The 22,404-nt window shown below is 41.8% G+C and overlaps 1 protein-coding gene across 4 annotated transcripts in view; it reads right to left on the bottom strand.

The window, feature by feature from the left end:
• Window positions 1–22,404, bottom strand: part of nectin2 (nectin cell adhesion molecule 2) — a 116,382-nt gene that overhangs the window by 52,251 nt on the left and 41,727 nt on the right. The window lies entirely within an intron of this gene.

The raw sequence follows: 22,404 nt of genomic DNA, 5'->3' as shown, positions 1-22,404 counted from the left end.
ATGGTCCATCCCCCTCCAAACAGCACCCGGGAGGACTCTCACTCCCAGAATCCCCATGGCAGTTCAAAATGCATTCACTCTACAGAGCTGATGCCAACTATAGAGTCCCAGTTTTGGAGGCTCAAAATGAATCAAAACGATGTCAGCGGAAGACAGTAATGGCAATGGTCAAGCTGAAAAGCAACGGCAGAATTAAAAATCTCTTTCCGCCTTCCGAGTGGCCAAAGCCAGCCAGGCGATCGGCCAGATGGTCAGCAATTGGCTGGACATCTGTTCAGATTTCCAACCCAGATGTGCAAGGAAACGCAAGCATGGTTTCTGACCCAATCTGGCCTTTTGACAGCCACAGAGTTAAAGAGAATATGATGATGATGATGATGATGATGATGATGATGATGATGATGATGATGATGATGCAGGACAATGCAACTTGCACAGGGAAATTCTATACCAGAGAATGAATGCAGTTGGACGCCACTGAATTGAAGGAATCATGGGAGTTGTAGTTTCACGAAGGGTGCATCAACACTGGAGAATAAATGCAGTAGGACCCCACCTGAACTGCCATGCCTCAATAGTATGGAATCCTGGGAGTTGTAGTCTTAGGCTCAAATAATATGGGATTGTGGGAGTTGTAGTCTCAGGCTCAATAGCATGGGATCCTGGGGGTTGTAGTATGGGATCCTGGGAGTTGTAGTCTCAGGCTCAGTAGTATGGGATCCTGGGAGTTGTAGTACAGAATCCTGGGAGTTGTAGTCTTAGAATCAATAGTATGGAATCCTGGGAGTTGTAGTCTTAGACTCAATAGTATGGGATCCTGGGAGTTGTAGTCTTAGACTCAATAGTATGGGATCCTGGGAGTTGTAGTCTTAGACTCAATAGTATGGAATCCTGGGAGTTGTAGTCTTAGGCTTAATAGTTTGGGATCCTGGGAGTTGTAGTCTTAAGGCTCAATAGTATGGGATCCTGGGAGTTGTAGTACGGAATCCTGGGAGTTGTAGTCTTAGGCTTAATAGTATGGGATCCTGGGAGTTGTAGTACGGAATCCTGGGATTTGTAGTCTTAGGCTCAATAGTACGGGATCCTGGGAGTTATAGTACGGAATCCTGAGAGTTGTAGCCCTAGGCTGAATAGTTTGGGATCCTGGGAGTTTTAATCTTAGGCACAATAATATGGGATCCTGGGAGTTGTAGTCTTAGGCTCAATAGTTTGGGATCCTGGGAGTTATAGTACGGAATCCTGAGAGTTGTAGCCTTAGGCACAATAGTATGGGATCATGGGAGTTATAGTATGGGATCCTGGGAGTTGTAGTCTCAGGCTCAGTAATATGGGATCATGGGAGTTATAGTACGGAATCCTGGGAGTTGTAGTCTTAGGCTCAACAGTTTGGGATCCTGGGAGTTTTACTAAGGGCATGTCTACAGTGGAGAATGAATGCAGCTTGGAACCCCTTAAACTGTCCTGGCCCAATGCTATGAGATCCCGGGAGTTGGATGTGGAACTCATGCAGTTTGGAAACACTTGAAATTGCCATGTCTCCATGGCAAGGAATCATGGGAGTTGTAGTTTTACTAAGGGCATGTGTACACTGTTGAAGGAATGTCATTGGACCCCACTGGAACCGCTATGGCTGAATGCGACGGGAGTTGTAGTTTTTCAATGTGTTTTTGAGCGTAGGTGGTTACGGCAGGCGTTTTAAAAGACAGCCTTCAATTAAAACGCACTCAAAAATAAACTCTCTGCCTGGCAAGCTTGAACTCTGTCCCTGTCTCTAAGTCACCGGCCGCTCCCTTTCCCACCCCTCCATCTATCCATCCATCCGTCTGTCCGCACCCTCCTGCCCAGCCAAGCAAGGTAAGCAGAAGGGAAGGAAGCAGGAAAGAAGAGAGAAGAGTGACGAAAGAAAAGACCGAAAGAGACAAAGCAGAGGTCACACGAAGCGCCAGCAAACACCTGGCAATCCATCAGCCTCCGATTCCCAAAACCGGCAGAGGAAACACACAACTTGCTTGCACTTTGCAACCCTAAATCATCCAACTCCCGGCGAGTCCGGTGGAGTCAAAGCAGAACTTGGATGACCATCTGCAGGGAGGCCTTTGATTGTGCCTTCCTGCCTGGAAAAGGTACAGTGGAGTCTCACTTATCCAAGCTAAACAGGCCAGCAGAACCTTGGATAAGCCCAATAACATGCTATTCTAATTTATATATATATATATACACACACACACACACACACACACACACACACACACAGAGTAGAGTCTCACTTATCCAAGCTAAACGGGCCGGCAGAACCTTGGATAAGCCCAATAACATGCTATTCTAATTTTATATATCTATATATATAAAAGAGTGATGGCATCACGGCGACCCACAAAACAACAAAACTACAGGCCCCCCAACCTCGAAATTTGACAACACAACCCATCATCCACGCCTCTAGGTTGATACAACAAAAAGAAAAGAAAAATAAAGTCCTAATTAGAGAGAGAGGAATGATTGCTTTTATCCAATTGTTGTCAGTTAGAAGGCTAAGCTCCTCCAACTTGGTCTCCTAGCAACCCAATAAAAAAATAATAAAAAACACTAAAAATTAATACAATAAAATACTATAATAACAGAAAATAACTAAAAATACTACAAGAAAATAATACAATATAATAAATAAAAATATAACTTTCAATAAAATTAATAAAAAATTGCAAATAACGTCAAATAAAAATTACACAACAATTTTTAACCAATACCACCACCACTTTGCCACAGCAATGCGTGGCCGGGCACAGCTAGTGTGTGTGTATATGTATGTATGTATGTATATGTATGTATGTATGTGTGTGTGTGTGTGTGTGTGTGTGTGTATATATATATATATATATATATATACACACACACATACACACACACATACATACATATACATATACATATATATATATATACACATACACACACACACACACACACACACACACACACACAGTAGAGTCTCACTTATCCAACATAAACGGGCTGGCAGAACGTTGGATAAGCGAATATGTTGGATAATAAGGAGAGATTAAGGAGAAGCCTATTGCACATCAAATTAGGTTATGATTTTACAAACTAAGCACCAAAACATCAGGTTATACAACAAATTTGACAGAAAAAGTAGTTCAATATGCAGTAATGTTATGTTGTAATTACTGTATTTATGAATTGGGAGTTGTAGTTTCCCAAGTTTACTGAAATTGGTTCGGTGAGATGGGGGTCCCGGGAGTTTTAGTTTCCCAAGTTCACAGAAATTGGTTCAGTGTGATGGGGGTCCCGGGAGTTTTAGTTTCTCAAGTTCACAGAAATTGGTTCAATGAGCCGGGAGTCCTGGGAGTGGTAGTGTCTCAAGTTCACAGCCATGGCTGAATGTGATGAAGTTCTGGGAGTCGCAGTTTCCCAAGGTCTTATGCCTTCTCTGCCAATACGAAGGTCAACTACAACTCCCAGGATCCCATCGCCTTAGGCCATGGCAGTTGAAGAGGCGTCAAACTGCATTAATCCGGCCATGCAGACGCCGCGCCGTTCCCTCTCCACGCATCCCATGTGATGCCAGTTTGGGAGCCATCCAGCCCGATGCAAGGCGGCACATGCCGCGGACCACGAAACGACGTGTCCTTAACTCCGAGGACGGTTTTAAAAATAGACCGTAATTATGTCCCTCCGCATCCCAGCACAAAAGCAAGAGCAAAAAAAAAGGGAAGAAAGGAAGGAACAGCTCCGGGCAAGTTTTTTTGCCAGACAATTCCTGCTCTGAAAGAAAGATTCGGAGAAGGAAACCGACAAGTTGGGCTTTTTGAGCAAAAAAAGCACGGCAGCCGGCTGGCAGCTCCGACGTTGGCTTCTTTCGGAAGGGTTGCTGTTGTCATTGTTTTGTTTGTTTGTGGCATCCTTCCCCGTGGTGTCCTCCCTTCCCTTTTTTAATACTTCTGCCTGGATGGCAGGGAGGCCGGGCCCTAATGGAAAGCGACATCCCCGCTCCGCAGTCAGGGCGATTCGGAGAGCGTGAATGACGCTCCCCTTCCCTTCCCCTAATAAGGACCTCGCTGGCCGAGAGAGCGAGTGGAAGCCCGAAGCCGGGGCATGAAAAATGCAGGGTCGCTTCGATATTTAAAAGGAGGAGACGAAAACCCCGGGAGGGATTCATTAAGCAGGAGAGGCCGAAGCAGGAAAGGAAGCCAAACGGTGGCCCTTGGCTGAAGAGGGAAATCTTGGCTCGTATATACGGCGGCCCTACGTGTGGTGCAGCCAAGCGAGGATTTGAACCCAGTGCCAACCGATATTCAAAATAATAATAATAATAATAATAAGTAAGTAAAACTTTATTTGTATACCGCCCTCTCTCCCAAAAGGGACTCAGGGTAGTTTCCAATATAAAACCAGCATAAAACATTGTACAATAAAACACCGACAACACTACGAAACGCTATAAAAATACAGAAAAACAAAACAAAACAAAACCACATAACAATTGACTAAGACAATCACATAAACAGAAGCAGTATAATCACTCAAATAACATATGAATCACAGAAGAAAAGACAAAAAAAAAAACAACACTGGGATGGAGGAGAGGATGGCCTGGAGGGGCCACTAGAACTAAAGTGCAATGTGATATTCTCAGATGCTTTGGGGCAGAGGAATAAGGTGCTGTGTTTCAACTCAAAGAGGTGGCCTGTGCAACTACTTTAGCTATGGGCTCGGTTATCCAAAACCAGAAACTCCTCAAAGCACAACAGACAAAAAACCAGTACAAGAAAACCGCACTACAAACTAGAGCTGACAGCTGGCACAACAAAACACTGCATGGAAAGTTCCTTGACAAAATTGAAGGAAAAGCTGATAAAGAGAAGACCTGGCTCTGGCTCACGAATGGGACCCTGAAGAAGGAGACAGAAGGCCTGATCCTTGCAGCCCAGGAGCAAGTCATTAGGGCAAAGGCAATTAATAATAATAATAATAATAATAATAATAATAATAATAATAATAAAAGACCTGGCTCTGGCTCACGAATGGGACCCTGAAGAAGGAGACAGAAGGCCTGATCCTTGCAGCCCAGGAGCAAGTCATTAGGGCAAAGGCAATTAATAATAATAATAATAATAATAATAATAATAATAATAATAAAAGACCTGGCTCTGGCTCACGAATGGGACCCTGAAGAAGGAGACAGAAGGCCTGATCCTTGCAGCCCAGGAGCAAGACATCAGGACAAAGGCCATTCAGGCCAAGATCGAAAAATCAGCTGATGACCCAAAATGCAGACTGTGCAAGGAAACCGACGAAACCATGGATCATATCCTCAGCTGCTGTAAGAAAATCGCACAGACAGACTACAAACAGAGGCACAACTATGTGGACCAAATGATTCATTGGAACTTATGCCTCAAGTACCACCTCCCAGCAGCAAAGAACTGGTGGGATCACAAACCTGCAAAAGTATTGGAAAATGAGCACGCAAAGATACTGTGGGACTTCCGAATCCAGACTGACAAAGTTCTGGAACACAACACACCAGACATCACAGTTGTGGAAAAGAAAAAGGTTTGGATCATTGATGTCGCCATCCCAGGTGACAGTCGCATTGACGAAAAACAACAGGAAAAACTCAGCCGCTCTCAGGACCTCAAGATTGAACTTCAAAGACTCTGGCAGAAACCAGTGCAGGTGGTCCCGGTGGTGATGGGCACACTGGGTGTCGTGCCAAAAGATCTCAGCCGGCATTTGGAAACAATAGACATTGACAAAATCACGATCTGCCAACTGCAAAAGGCCACCCGACTGGGATCTGCACGCATCATCCGAAAACACATCACACAGTCCTAGACACTTGGGAAGTGTTCGACTTGTGGTTTTGTGAAACGAAATCCAGCATATCTATCTTGTTTGCTGTGTCATACTATGTTGTTGTCAACAACAACAATGACTTTATTCTTATATACTGCCCCATCTCCCCAAAGGGACTCAGGGCAGCTTACATGGGGATTAAGCCCTAAAAACACAATAATACATAGCATAAAATTACATTCCAAAATTGCTACATAAAATATACAGTAGAGTCTCACTTATCCAAGCTAAACGGGCCGGCAGAAGCTTGGATAAGCGACTATCTTGGATAATAAGGAGGGATTAAGGAAAAGCCTATTAAACACCAAAACTTAATGTTATACAACAAATTTGAAAGAAAAAGTAGTTCAATATGCAGTAATGTTATGTTGTAATTACTGTATTTACGAATTGAGCAGCAAAATATCATGATATATTGAAAACGTTGACTGCAAAAATGGCTTGGATTATCCAGAGGCTTGGATAAGCGAGGCTTGGATAAGTGAGACTCTACTATATAAAAACATCAAACATCATAATTCAATAATCCAACAACTGACCATGCTGTACTGATCCCCTGACAATAATTATAAGTGTCTCTGAAAGAGATAGGCTTATATTTACCCTCTATTCTTTGAGGCTGAGAGTGTGTGACACGACAAAGCAAGGATTTGAACCCAATGTCAGCCAACCTTCACACCGCTATACTGCACTGACTCACTAACACTATTTACAAGTGTTTCTAAAAGTGATAGAATTGTATTTGTTTCCATTGTATGGTGATCCTATCCCTTGAGGCTGAGAGTGTGTGACACAACAAATCAAGGGTTTGCACTCATTGTCAGCCAATATACAACCTGACATGCTGCACTGACTCACCAACACTATTTACAAGTGTCTCTAAAGGAGATACGATTGTATTAATTTCCATTGTATGGTGACCCTATTATTTGAGGCTGAGAGTGTGTGACACAACAAGTCAAGTGTTTCAAACCCAGTGCAAGCTGACATTCAAACTACTATGTTGCGCTGGCTCCTAAAACTACGAGTGTCTCTACAAGGGATACGACTGCATTTGATTCCAACTCACAAGTGTCTCTAAAAGGGATATACCGTATATACTCGAGTATAAGCCGACCCAAATATAAGCCGAGGCACCTAATTTTACCATAAAAAGACTGGGAAAACATTGACTCCAGTATAAGCCGAGGGTGGTAAATTTCAGAAATAAAAATAGATACTAATAAAATTACATTAATTGAGGCATCGGCAGGTTAAATATTTTTGAATATTTACATAAAACTGTAATTTAAGATAAAACTGTCCAACTCTGGTTAAATCATTAGTCTCATCTTCTTCACTGTAAATGTGCTTATGTATCCTTTTAATAATAATAGAGTAAAATAATAAATGTAATAATACTGATACATACAGTAAAATAAATAGAGTAAAATAATAAATGTAACAATCATCATATCAAAGTGAAATAATAAATGTATTAATAATAATAAAAATAGAGTAAAATAAATGTAATAGTAACAATATTAATAGAGTAAAATAATAAATGTGATAATGATAGAGTAAAATAATAAATGTAATAATAATAATAATAATAATAATAATAATAATAATAATAATAATAATAATAGAGTAAAATAATAAATGTAATAATACCAATAATAGAGAATACAGTAGAGTCTCACTTATCCAAGCTAAACGGGCTGGCAGAAGCTTGCATAAGTGAATATCTTGGATAATAAGGAGGGATTAAGGAAAAGCCTATTAAACATCAAATTAGGTTATGATTTTACAAATTAAGCACCAAAACTTCATGTTATACAACAAATTTGACAGAAAAAGTAGTTCAATGCTCAGTAATGTTATGTTGTAATTACTGTATTTACGAATTTAGCATCAAAATATCATGATATATTGAAAACATTGACTACAAAAATGGCTTGGATAATCCAGAAACTTGGATAAGTGAGGCTTGGATAGGTAAAACTCTCTGTAATAATAAATATACCATATATACTCGAGTATATGCAGACTCAAATATAAGCCAACCAGGACCCTCAACCAAGTATAGGCCAAGGGGGACTTTTTCAGTCCTAAAAAAGGGCTGAAAAACTCAGTTTATACTTGAGTATATACGGTATTTTCAACTTATGGCAATCCTGTTTTTTGGGTCTGAGTGTGTGACTCAGCCAAGAAGGGATTTGAACTCAGCGTAATCCAGCATTCAAACTACTACACCATGCTGGGTTGCTTATTGCTATTTATAAGTGTCTCTAAAAGGGATACGATTGCATTTTTTTCCAACTTAAGACGATCCTAATCTTTGAGGCTGAGAGTGTGTGACTCAGCCAAGAAGGGACCTGAACCCAGCATAATCCAGCGTTCAAACTACTATAGCATGCTGGCTTGATTATACTGTTTATAAACACCTCTAAACGGGGATACAATTGCATTTGTTTCCAACTTGCAAGTGTCTCTAAATGAGATACAATTGCATTTGTTTCCAACTTACAAGTGTCAGTAAAAGGCACACAATTGCATTGGTTTCCAATGTACGGCAACCCTAATTCAACCCTTTCTGAGTCACACACTCTCCGTTTTTGAGGCTGAGAGTGTGTGACTCAGACATGGTCATAACTAGGATTCGAACCCTGTGTGGTCCAACGGTCAATCCAGTGTGCCAAACAGGCTCCCTTCTGCTATTTACAAACGAACAATAGAATTAATACAGTTTGACGCCACTTTAACAGCCACGTCTCCATGTGATGCAAACCTGGAGTCGGGGAGTTTTACAAGCCTTCTCTGTGGAAGGGGGCCGATGCCTTTCCAAACTGCAACTCCCATAGCATTGAGTCCTGGCAGTGAAAAATGATGCCAAATTGCATGAACTTTGGGTGTTGGATGTCACTCTGACCTTGAGAGCCTAGCTCAGGCCTCGCAAACCCATCAATGTCATAACAACAAAGAGCGGCAAAATGTTGTTTGGCGAGGCACCCGCACTCTTGGGCAGGGCAGGCTTGCAGAACGACAAATCTCTTTAATGGCCTTGGCTCAATGCTATACATCCATGTGCGGTGCAGTTTTACAAGATCTTGAGCCTTCTTTGCCAAAGGACGCTGATGCCTCACCAAACTACAAATCCCAGAATCCCACAGCATTGAGAGGTGGCCAGTAAATGAGAGATGATGTCCCTCAAAAAGGAACTCCCAAAGCATCTGTTGTTGATGGCTTTCATGGCCGGGATCACAGGGTTGTTGTATGTTTTCCAGGCTGTCTGACTATGTTCCAGAAGTATTCTCTCCTGACGTTTCGCCCACATTTATGGAAACTAACCAAGGAAGTTCCTGGGTGGGGGGAAGAACTCTTGTCTGTTGGAGGCCAGTGTGAATGTTGTAATTAATCACCTTTGTTAGCCTTAAATGGCCTTCCCAGCCTCTCATCCTGGCCTGGGGAAATCCTTTGTTCAGCGATGTTAGCTGCCCCTGATTGACTCCTGTCTGGAATTCTTCTGTTTTCAGAGTGCTGCTCCTTAATTACTGTTCTGATTTTGGAGTGTTTTTAATACAGCACTCCATGCAGTCATGCTGACCACATGACCTGGAGATGTCTATGGACAATGCCGGCTCTTCGGCTTAGAAATGGATATGAGCCCCAACCCCCAGAGTCGGTCACGATTGGACTTAATGTCAGGGGAAACCTTTACCTTAATACTGGTAGCCAGATTTTGTTCATGGCCATACAGCCCGGAAAACATACAACTACTCCTAAAGCAGCTTCCCCTTTGGCTTAGATTATTGCATTTCCCGAATCTAATGCGCACCCTCCTTGTTTTGACAAAGTCGTTTAGTCGTTTGAGTAAACAGGGTAATTCTACAGTGAATGAATGAATGCAAACGGAGAGAAATGTAGAGCACTAAGACAGCCAGTCACCTCCATGTGCAGCCGGAGGAGACGGCGTATTCCCGGCTGCAAAGTGAGCAAGACTCGTCCAGCTGGTCTCGGCAGCGTCCGGGCAAGACGGCAACGTCCTCTTTGTGCCCAACGGCCCTTTTGCGTGGAGACGGCGTGCGCCAGCTGCCATTAAAAGGGCGGCAAAGGAGGGCAGCCGGCCGCCAAAGAAGCGCAAGGGTCGGGCGAAAGGACAGCGGTCGGCTGGCGCTTGCCAACCTTGGGCGAAATGGCACCAAGACGCAGAGCGGTGCCAGTCCAGCCCACTCTATCTCGGGATTAAACCAGACCAAGACTCGGGCGCGCTCCACATGCTCCCCATTGACTCTGGGCCTAACACTTAATTCTATAGGACAGGGGTCCCCAAACTAAGGCCCGGGGGCCGGATGCGCCCTTCCGAGGTCATTTACCTGGCCCCCGCCCTCAGTTTTATAATATAATATATTCTATATGCATATAATATTGATAATAATATTATAATGTAATACAATACAATAATAATACCATATAATAATATTAATTATATATTCTATATCTATATATATAAAAGAGTGATGGCATCAGGGCAGCGGACAAAACAACAAAACTACAGGCCCCCCAACCTCGAAATTTGACAACACAACCCATCATCCATGCCTCTAGGTTGATACAACAAAAAGAAAAGAAAAATAAAGTCCTAAGGCTAAGTTCCACCCACCTGGTCTCCTAGAAACCTACTCAGCCCAGGGGACAGGCACAAGAGTTTGGAGAGACCCCTAAGGGCCATCCAACCCAACCCTTTCTACTATGCAGCAGGACACAATCCAAGCATTCACAACACATGGACAACATATAAATACTATACAATACTACTCAGGGACATAGACCCCCTCTACCCTCACCACGTTCACAGTACACAAACAACCAAATGCATACTAAACATAAAGACAACCATACAACAGACATTCAATACCACCACTACCTCAAAAATTTCTCACCAACAACACCAGACAACGCCACAGCAACGCGTGGCCGGGCACAGCTAGTTACATATAATATTACTAATAATATTACAGTACAGTGGTATAGTTCAAGATAGTAATATATAATGCTAATATTGTGCTATGCTAATAATATAATATATTGTATGTACATATAATTTGTAAACCACTCTGAGTCCGCTTTGGGGTGAGAAGGGTGTGATACAAATGTAGTAAATAAATGCAGTAAATAAATAAATAATAAATAAATAAATTTTAGACTTAGGTTCGCCCAAAGTCTGAAATGACTTGAAGGCACACAACAACAACAACAACAACAACAACAACCCTAATTAACTTGACTATCTCATTGGCCAGAAGCAGGAGCACACTTCCCATTGAAATCCTGATAAATGTATGTTGGGTTAAAATTGTTTTTATTTTTAAATATTGTATTGTTCTTTCATTGTTCTTCTTGTTGTTGTTTTTGCACTACAAATAAGGCATGTACAGTGTGCATCGGAATTTGTTTGTATTTTTTTTTTCAAATGATAATCCGGCCCCTCAACAGTCTGAAGGATTGTGGACCGGCCCTCGGATTAAAAAGTTTGAGGACCCCTGCTACAGGAGGTGCTAAATATCTAGAAAATTTAAATATCCCAAAATTTCGCCTTGCTTTTAGCTGGGCCAGATTTAATGCACTCAAATCAGCCATACTAGAGGGTAGATATAAAGGCACTGAATATGAACAAAGAGCATGCCCTTGCGGGGCGGGTAACGTCGAAACTGTAACACATGTACTTTTTATTTGTACAATTTACAAAGATGATAGATTAAGATTAATATCCCCTCTACTCACTAAATGGCCTGGAAGAACGCTAAATTGGTACCGCAGCTATTTACTGTCCGATCTTGATAAAAGGGTAACGGAGCAGGTAGCCAAATTTCTCTTTTCAGCGGCAAAAAGCCGTAAGGGCTTCATGAAAAATCTGTGTGAGAGTATAACAATTTCTACATTGTTCAGTTCTACCACATTTTTTTTAATCGAAATAGGAATCGAGTCCATCCTCTGTAATTTATTACACTATGTAACAAAATTTGAAAAGACAATTATGTTCCTCATTTGAAAGTGTTATTCCTGTTTAATTGTGTGGTCCTTACCTTGAAAGTAATCAGTCACTATTCCCCAGAAACTTTGTTCACTCTGATATTATTATCATTATTTCATTTATTAAAAGGTAAAGGTTTCCCCTGAAGTTAAGTCCAGTCGTGACCGACTCTGGGGGTTGGTGCTCATCTCCATTTCTAAGCCAAAGAGCCGGCGTCGTCCGTAGACACCTCCAAGGTCATGTGGCCACTGGCATGACTGCATGGAATGCCGTTACCTTCCTGCCGGAGCAGTACCTATTGATCTACTCACACTCTGGGGGTTGGGGCTCATCTCCATTTCTAAGCCAAAGAGCCGGCGTCGTCCGTAGACACCTCCAAGGTCATGTGGCCACTGGCATGACTGCATGGAATGCCGTTACCTTCCTGCCGGAGCAGTACCTATTGATCTACTCACACTCTGGGGGTTGGGGCTCATCTCAATTTCTAAGCCGAAGAGCCGGCGTCGTCCGTAGACACCTCCAAGGTCATGTGGCCACTGGCATGACTGCATGGAGCGCCGTTACCTTCCTGCCGGAGCAGTACCTATTGATCTACTCACACTCTGGGGGTTGGGGCTCATCTCAATTTCTAAGCCGAAGAGCCGGCGTCGTCTGTAGACACCTCCAAGGTCAAGTGGCCACTGGCATGACTGCATGGAGCGCCGTTACCTTCCCGCTGGAGCAGTACCTATTGATCTACTCACACTCTGGGGGTTGGGGCTCATCTCAATTTCTAAGCCGAAGAGCCGGCATCGTCCGTAGACACCTCCAAGGTCAAGTGGCCACTGGCATGACTGCATGGAGCGCCGTTACCTTCCCGCTGGAGCAGTACCTATTGATCTACTCACACTCTGGGGCTTGGGGCTCATCTCAATTTCTAAGCCGAAGAGCCGGCATCGTCCGTACACACCTCCAAGGTCATGTGGCCACTGGCATGACTGCATGGAGTGCCATTATCTTCCCGCCGGAGCGGTACCTATTGATCTACTCACATTGGCATGTTTTCGAATTGCTAGGTTGGCTAACAGCAGGTGCTCATTCTGCTCCCGGAATTTGAACCTGGGACCTTTTGGTCCGCAAGTTCAGCAGCTCAACACTTTAACACGCTGCGCCACCAGGGGCCCCAATTGTGCGATCCTTACCTTGAAAGTAATCAGTCACTATTCCCCAGAAACTTTGTTTTTGGGACACAAACTATGTCGCATTGTATGAGACTTGATAAGATACTCATTGATAAACTAGAACAAAATGTGCTGCAGGATGATGCCCCTCCCACAAAAACAAAACTTTTGCAGTTTAATTAATGTTTTTATGATAAAACCCATTAGGAAATTACATTTATAAACCAGGAACAAAATCCACGTTACATAGTGTTGTTGTTGCCATTGTTTTTGTTTTTGTTGTTATTATTATTATTATCCAACATAAACGGGCTGGCAGAACGTTGGATAAGCGAATATCTTGGCTAATAAGGAGGGATTAAGGAAAAGTCTATTAAACATCAAATTAGGTTATGATTTTACAAATTAAGCACCAAAACATCATGTTTTACAATAAAATTGATTAAAAAAAACAGTTCAATACATAGCAATGTTATGTTGTAATTACTGTATTTACGAATTTAGCACCAAAATATCACAATGTATTGAAAACATTACTACAAAAATGCATTGGATAATTCAGAACCTTGGATAAGCGAGTCTTGGATAAGTGAGACTCTACTGTATCTATTTTTATTTCTGAAATTTACCACTCTCGGCTTATACTTGAGTCAATATTTCCCAGTTTTTTTGGTTGTAAAATTAGGTGTCTCGGCTTATATTCGGGTCGGCTTATACTCGAGTATATACAGTAATTATTATTGGAAAGGATACGTAAGCAAATTTACTGGTACATTGAAGAAAGTTAGAATAATGATTTAATCAGAGGTGGATAGTGTTACAGTAAAGTCTCACTTATCCAAGCCTCGCTTATCTAAGCCTCTGGATTATCCAAGCCATTTTTGTAGTCAATGTTTTCAATATATTGGGATATTTTGGTGCTAAATTCGTAAATACAGTAATTACAACATAACATTACTGCGTATTGAACTACTTTTTCTGTCAAATCTGTTATAATGTTTTGGTGCTTAATTTGTTAAATTGTAACCTAATTTGATGTTTAATAGGCTTTTCCTTAATCCCTCCTTATTATCCAAGATATTCGCTTATCCAAGCTTCTGCTGGCCCGTTTAGCTTGGATAAGTGAGACTCTACTGTATTTTAAAATTACAGTTTTATGTAAGTATTCAAAAACATTTAACCTATTGATGCCTCACTTAATTTTACTGGTATCTATTTTTATTTTTATTCTTGAAATTTACCAATAGCTGCTGCATTTCCCACCTTCGGCTTATACTCGAGTCAATAGGTTTTCCCAGTTTTTGTGGCAAAATTAGGTGCCTCGGTTTATATTCGGGTCGGCTTATACTCGAGTATGTACGGTAATTAATATGCCATCTGTTGTCATTGTATGCCATCAAGTCAATTCCAGCTTATGGTGATGTCAAGGCAAAGGGTTTTTCCTGGGGCTGAGAGAGTGTGACTTGCCAAAAACTGCCTACTGGGTTTGAATGGCTGAGAAGGACTTCAACCCAGAGTCATCAGACGCATCCAAACTGCAGACCGAACCCAGTTTGACTTCACATGAACTGTCGTGGCTTGATGCTAAGGAATGATAGGGTTTGGGCCAAGAAAGCTAAAAAGACTTTGCAATGCTACAAATGCCAGGATTCTAGAGCAGGGGTCCCCAAACTAAGGCCCGGGGGTGGGATGCGGCCCTCCAAGGTCATTTACCTGGCCCCTGTCCTAAACTAAACCTAAGTCTACCTGGTCTTTCGAGGTCTTTTTGCTTACCTATGGTCTTTTGAGATCATCTAGATGATCTTTGAAGGTCTCTTTGCTTAGCTACAGCCTTATGAGACCATCTAGATGGCTTTTGAAGGTCACTTTCCTTACCTATGGTCCTATGAGATCGTCTAGATGGTCTTTGGAGGTCTCTTTGCTTAGCTACGGCCTTATGAGACCATCTAGATGGCTTTTGAAGGTCACTTTCCTTACCTATGGTCCTATGAGATCGTCTAGATGGTCTTTGGAAGTCTCTTTGCTTAGCTACGGCCTTATGAGACCATCTAGATGGCTTTTGAAGGTCACTTTCCTTACCTATGGTCCTATGAGATCGTCTAGATGGTCTTTGGAGGTCTCTTTGCTTAGCTACGGCCTTATGAGACCATCTAGATGGCTTTTGAAGGTCACTTTCCTTACCTATGGTCTTTTGTGATTGTCTAGATGATCTTTGAAGATCTCTTTGCTTAGCTACGGCCTTATGAGACTGTCTAGATGGCTTTTGAAGGTCCCTTTCCTTACCTATGCTCCTGTGAGATAGTCTAGATGATCTTTGAAGGTCTCTTTGCTTAGCTACGTCTTATGAGACCATCTAGATGGCTTTTGGAGATCATATTCCTTACCTATGGTCCTATGAGATCGTCTAGATGGTCTTTGAAGGTCTCTTTGCTTAGCTATGGCCTTATGAGACCATCTAGATGGCTTTTGAAGGTCACTTTCCTTACCTATGGTCCTATGAGATCGTCTAGATGGTCTTTGGAAGTCTCTTTGCTTAGCTACGGCCTTATGAGACCATCTAGGTGGCTTTTGAAGGTCACTTTCCTTACCTATGGTCCTATGAGATCGTCTAGATGGTCTTTGGAGGTCTCTTTGCTTAGCTACGGCCTTATGAGACCATCTAGATGGCTTTTGAAGGTCACTTTCCTTACCTATGGTCCTATGAGATCGTCTAGATGGTCTTTGGAAGTCTCTTTGCTTAGCTACGGCCTTATGAGACCATCTAGGTGGCTTTTGAAGGTCACTTTCCTTACCTATGGTCTTTTGTGATTGTCTAGATGATCTTTGAAGGTCTCTTTGCTTAGCTACAGCCTTATGAGACCATCTAGATGGCTTTTGAAGGTCACTTTCCTTACCTATGGTCCTATGAGATCGTCTAGATGGTCTTTGGAGGTCTCTTTGCTTAGCTACGGCCTTATGAGACCATCTAGATGGCTTTTGAAGGTCACTTTCCTTACCTATGGTCCTATGAGATCGTCTAGATGGTCTTTGGAAGTCTCTTTGCTTAGCTACGGCCTTATGAGACCATCTAGATGGCTTTTGAAGGTCACTTTCCTTACCTATGGTCCTATGAGATCGTCTAGATGGTCTTTGGAGGTCTCTTTGCTTAGCTACGGCCTTATGAGACCATCTAGATGGCTTTTGAAGGTCACTTTCCTTACCTATGGTCTTTTGTGATTGTCTAGATGATCTTTGAAGATCTCTTTGCTTAGCTACGGCCTTATGAGACTGTCTAGATGGCTTTTGAAGGTCCCTTTCCTTACCTATGCTCCTGTGAGATAGTCTAGATGATCTTTGAAGGTCTCTTTGCTTAGCTACGTCTTATGAGACCATCTAGATGGCTTTTGGAGATCATATTCCTTACCTATGGTCCTATGAGATCGTCTAGATGGTCTTTGAAGGTCTCTTTGCTTAGCTATGGCCTTATGAGACCATCTAGATGGCTTTTGAAGGTCACTTTCCTTACCTATGGTCCTATGAGATCGTCTAGATGGTCTTTGGAAGTCTCTTTGCTTAGCTACGGCCTTATGAGACCATCTAGGTGGCTTTTGAAGGTCACTTTCCTTACCTATGGTCCTATGAGATCGTCTAGATGGTCTTTGGAGGTCTCTTTGCTTAGCTACGGCCTTATGAGACCATCTAGATGGCTTTTGAAGGTCACTTTCCTTACCTATGGTCCTATGAGATCGTCTAGATGGTCTTTGGAAGTCTCTTTGCTTAGCTACGGCCTTATGAGACCATCTAGGTGGCTTTTGAAGGTCACTTTCCTTACCTATGGTCTTTTGTGATTGTCTAGATGATCTTTGAAGGTCTCTTTGCTTAGCTACAGCCTTATGAGACCGTCTAGATGGCTTTTGAAGGTCCCTTTCCTTACCTATGGTCCTGTGAGATAGTCTAGATGATCTTTGAAGGTCTCTTTGCTTAGCTACGTCTTATGAGACCATCTAGATGGCTTTTGAAGGTCACTTTCCTTACCTATGGTCTTTTGTGATCGTCTAGATGATCTTTGAAGGTCTCTTTGCTTAGCTATGGCCTTATGAGACCATCTAGATGGCTTTTGAAGGTCACTTTCCTTACCTATGGTCCTATGAGATCGTCTAGATGGTCTTTGGAGGTCTCTTTGCTTAGCTACGGCCTTATGAGACCATCTAGATGGCTTTTGAAGGTCACTTTCCTTACCTATGGTCCTATGAGATCGTCTAGATGGTCTTTGGAAGTCTCTTTGCTTAGCTACGGCCTTATGAGACCATCTAGATGGCTTTTGAAGGTCACTTTCCTTACCTATGGTCCTATGAGATCGTCTAGATGGTCTTTGGAGGTCTCTTTGCTTAGCTACGGCCTTATGAGACCATCTAGATGGCTTTTGAAGGTCACTTTCCTTACCTATGGTCTTTTGTGATTGTCTAGATGATCTTTGAAGATCTCTTTGCTTAGCTACGGCCTTATGAGACTGTCTAGATGGCTTTTGAAGGTCCCTTTCCTTACCTATGCTCCTGTGAGATAGTCTAGATGATCTTTGAAGGTCTCTTTGCTTAGCTACGTCTTATGAGACCATCTAGATGGCTTTTGGAGATCATATTCCTTACCTATGGTCCTATGAGATCGTCTAGATGGTCTTTGAAGGTCTCTTTGCTTAGCTATGGCCTTATGAGACCATCTAGATGGCTTTTGGAGATCATATTCCTTACCTATGGTCATATGAGACTGTCTAGATGGCCTTTGAGGGTCCCTTTCCTTACCTATGGTTTTATGAGTTCGTCTAGATGGTCTTCGGAGGTCTCTTTGCTTACCTATGGTCTTAGGAGATCGTCTAGATCAGGGCTCCCCAAACTAAGGCCCTCCAAGGTCATTGACCTGGCCTCTGTCCTAAACTTTAGACTTCGGGTTGACGTAAGTCTGAAATGACTTGAAGGCACACAACAACAACAATAATCTTAATTTTGGACTATTTCATCCTAGTCTGGCCCTCTAACAGTCTGAGGGACTATGAATCGCCCTCCACTTAAAAAGTTTGAGGACCCCTGTTCTAGAGGAACGTGAGCCAGTGCAGCTCAAACCTGGATGCATTCATCTCGAGTCCCTGTCCTTCCTTTCTCCTCGGCTGCCATGTTTTTCCTTCCCGGCAGCAGCAAAAGGCGCCGGGTGCGAAGCCAGATGTCAAGCGCATGATGGCTCTGAGCCGTCCCCGAAAGATGTTCTAATCTTAGAAGACATTGAGGGGGTGGGAGGAAAAGGCCCGCGGAGGCTTAATCCTCTCCAAGAAGAAAAGGAGGCTGGTGCCGAAGGTGGAGAGGTTGCCCGGACGCGGCCAACCACAGAGGAGTTTGCAAAGTCCAGGCAGGAGAGGAGCCGTGTTTACCTATTAGAAAATACTAGCTGTGCCCGGCCACGCGTTGCTGTGGCAAAGTGGTGGTGGTATCGGTTAAAACTTGTTGTGGAATTTTTATTTGACGTTATTTGTATTTTTTAAATTAATTTTATTGTCACTTATCTTTTTTATTTATTATATTTTATTATTTTGTTGTATTATTTTTAGTCATTTTTATAGTATTTTATTGTATTAATTATTTTAGTGTTTTTCATAATTTTTTATTGTCTTATTTGTATTTATTTTTTTATCATTATTTTATTAACACTGGGCTGAGTGGGTTGCTAGGAGACCAAGTGGGCGGAGCTTAGCCTTCTAACTGGCAGCAATTGGATAAAAACAATTATTCCTCTCCCTCTAGTTAGGAATTTATTTTTCTTTTCTTTTTGTTGTATCAACCTAGAGGCATGGATGAGGGGTTGTGATGTCAATTTTCGAGGTTGTGGGGTGTTTACTTTTGTTGTTTTGTCCGCTGCCGTGATGCCATCACTCTTTTTTATATATAGATTTTCTTCAGGGGATGCTTAACATTGAAAAAGATAAAAATAAAGAAATTCTTTTTAACTATCTTACTACGGCAGCAAGAATGATATATGCCAAATATTGGAAAAAGAAAGAAACTCCTGAGTTAAGCTGCTGGTTAAATAAGGTGTTGGAAATAATGAATATGGATAAGCTGATGTATTTATTAAAAAAATAATCATGGCAGACCGAAAAAGCAAACAAATCTGGGATCTGATAAAAAAAAACTATTTGAGAGAAGAGCAAATGAAGGTGTTAATTTAAACAGATGTTTTGTTGATACAGACTGAGTGTAAGAAGAGAAAAGAAACAAGAAAAAATAATCAAAAAACTTTTTAAAGTACAGTAGAGTCTCACTTATCCAAGCTAAACGGGCCGGCAGAAGCTTGGATAAGCAAATATCTTGGATAATAAGGAGGGATTAAGGAAAAGCCTATTAAACATCAAATTAGGTTATGATTTTACAAATTAAGCACCAAAATATCACGATATATTGAAAACATTGACTACAAAAATGGCTTGGATAATCTAGAAACTTGGATAAGCGAGGCTTGTATAAGTGAGACTCTACTGTAACTGTGTAAGAGATGGAAGTCAATGTATATACTTTTTTTTCCTTTTTTTCCTATTTTTTCTTTTTTCTCTGTTTTTGTCGTGTATATCTACTTATTTAATTTTTTTTCTTTTTTTCTCCTGTTCCCCTTTATTTTTCTTCCTCTTTCACCTATCTCTTTCAATCCTCTTTCCTAAAAACACACTTGTTCTCACACTTTCACTGTAAATTTTGTTTGAAACTTTAATAAAAATTATTTAAAAAAAGAAAAAAGAAAAGATGCAACAAGGAAGAGACCCTGGGGACTAGGCCTCCATGGGGCCATGGGTTCAAATGACAGGAAAGGAGATTCCACCTGAACATCAGGAATAACTTCTTAGAACTGTTCAGCAGTGGAACTCTCCGCCTTGTAGTCCAACAGAAGCTCCTTCTTTGGAGACTTTTAAACCGAGGCTGAATGGCCATCTGCAACGAATTTGCAGCACTTTGTCTTTATAACTTTTATAATGTGCACTTTACTTAGTCTATTATCATAACCTCGCTGTTTTTAATTCCATGTTTTATTAAGTGTGTGTTTTTTATTTCTATAGGTTAATGTTTAAAATTTTATAATTCGCGTATGTTTTTTGTTTATGTATGTATTGTATATTGTTATTGTTTTTATCTGGTACAGTAGAGTCTCACTTATCCAACACTCGCTTATCCAACGTTCTGGATTATCCAACGCATTTTTGTAGTCGATGTTTTCAATACATCCTGATATTTTGGTGCCTCCAAAAAGTTAAATTTGCCTCTTTATAAGTCGTATCTTATTTCCTACTTGATAGGTGAAACTATATTTTGGGTTGCTAAGTCAGCAACGAGCAGGGGCTATTTTTTATATTTTTTAATTGACAGTTGCTCACCCCACCACCGGCTGGCCTTGTACTCATGACCTCATGGTCAGAGTGATTTATTGCAGCAGGCTGCTCACCATCCTGCGCCACAGCCCAGCACCTTATATGTGGGGAGGCTAATTTAGGACACCATAAAAATCATCCAGCCATGGTTGGAATGAGGAAGTTGCCATCGCAGTGGATGATGAAGCAGCTGTGGCCGGAATCAAGCATACCGTCAGGAAGCTGGAAAAGGTTTAAATTGCCTCTGCGTCTGTCTCTGTCTCTGTTCTATGTTATATGGCATTGAATGTTTGCCATATATGTGTACAATGTGATATGCCCTGAGTCCCCTTCGGGGTGAGAAAGAAGGGCGGAATATAAATACTGTAAATAAATAAATCTATATATATTAAAGGGTAATGAAATTTCGGCCTAGGACAAAACAACAAAACTACACATTCCTGAAACACTAAACTTGGCAGCACAACCCCTCATCCATGCCTCTACGTTCATACAACATAAAGAAAAGAAAAATAAAGTCCTAATTAGAGGGAGAGGAATGATTATTTTTATCCAATTGTCAGTTAGAAAGCTAAGCTCCACCCAGTTGGTCTCCTAGCAACCCACTCAGCCCAGGGGACAGGCAGAGTTAGGCCTCACTTAGGCCTCTTCCACACTGTCTATAAAATACAGATTATCTGATTTTAACTGGATTATATGGCAGTGTAGACCCAAGGCCCATCCACACAGCTATATAACCCATTTATAATGGACTTAATGTAAGGTAAAACTTTTACCCTCTAGCTTAACTACCACCAATTCCTCAATACTTTATTTCCCAGACCACCAGACTTGGCCACAGCAACACGTGGCCGGGCACGGCTATAAATAAATAAAATGAACAAAATCTGGCTACCTGTATTTTAAAAAACCGCTAAAATCTGGTCAGTAAATAAAGAACAACACTCCAAACTCCTACAGTTCCATAGCACTGAGCCATGGCAATTCAAGTGGTGCCAAACTGCATTAATTCCACAGTGCGGATGCATTTAAAAAGCAATCTAGGTCTTGCAATGAATAGGGGAAGGGTCTCTTTTTTCCTGTAGGCTTTTGCTCCTGAAACTGGGGCAGGCATATGGGCATCGATCGATCCGTGGGGCTTTTCTATAAACCGATCGTCCCCGGAGGGTATGGATTCTTTTTCTCCCCCCTTCTTTTACATATCTTTACATACATGCAAATGATCCCAGAGAATTAAGTAGGTCACCCTACCACCGCTGTCAGGGCCGGGACTGTGGCAAGCGAAGGGGAAAAACAGGAGAAAAGTGTATACAAATAACATTTAAAGAGATACGGGAGCCTGGAAACCCCGAGCTGCGGTTAAGGGGAAAAAAAAAGTCAGAGCCCGAAAGTGCCGTTTGATGTTTTGAAGGAGATTAAATGGAGCAAGTTGTCAGGAGGGAAAAGGGTATTGGATGGGAATAAAAAGGAAAAGAGGAGATGCAGGGAGGAAACACTACCTGAAAACCTTGTTTCTAGGCAGAAGACGGGAAACTGCAAGAACTAAAAAGGATTGTGAGCAAAAGGATGCCCTTGGTTCATGGATACGAAAAACTGGGAGTTGTAGTTTTGCTAAGGGTGCATCTACACTTTAGAAGGGGTGAAACCTACTGAAAAGGTTAACAAACATGCATATGGCCTGCCTCCCATGCACAGTGCAGAATTTTATTATTATTATTTTATGACACAGCAAACAAGATAGACATGCTGGATTTCGTATCACAAAATCACAAGTCGAACACTTCCCAAGTGTCTAGGACTGTGTGATGTATTTTCGGATGATGCTGCAGTTCCCAGTAGGGTGGCCTTTTGCAGTTGGCAGATCGTAATTTTGTCAATGTCTATTGTTTCCAAATGCCGGCTGAGATCTTTTGGCATGGCACCCAATGTGCCCATCACCACCGGGACCACCTGCACTGGTTTCTGCCAGAGTC

This window comes from Anolis carolinensis, unplaced genomic scaffold (genome assembly GCF_035594765.1).
Source record: "Anolis carolinensis isolate JA03-04 unplaced genomic scaffold, rAnoCar3.1.pri scaffold_10, whole genome shotgun sequence".
Lineage (NCBI taxonomy): Eukaryota > Metazoa > Chordata > Lepidosauria > Squamata > Dactyloidae > Anolis > Anolis carolinensis.
The sequence above is the reverse complement of the archived record's forward strand: the minus strand, read 5'-3'. Positions and strand labels throughout refer to the sequence as shown.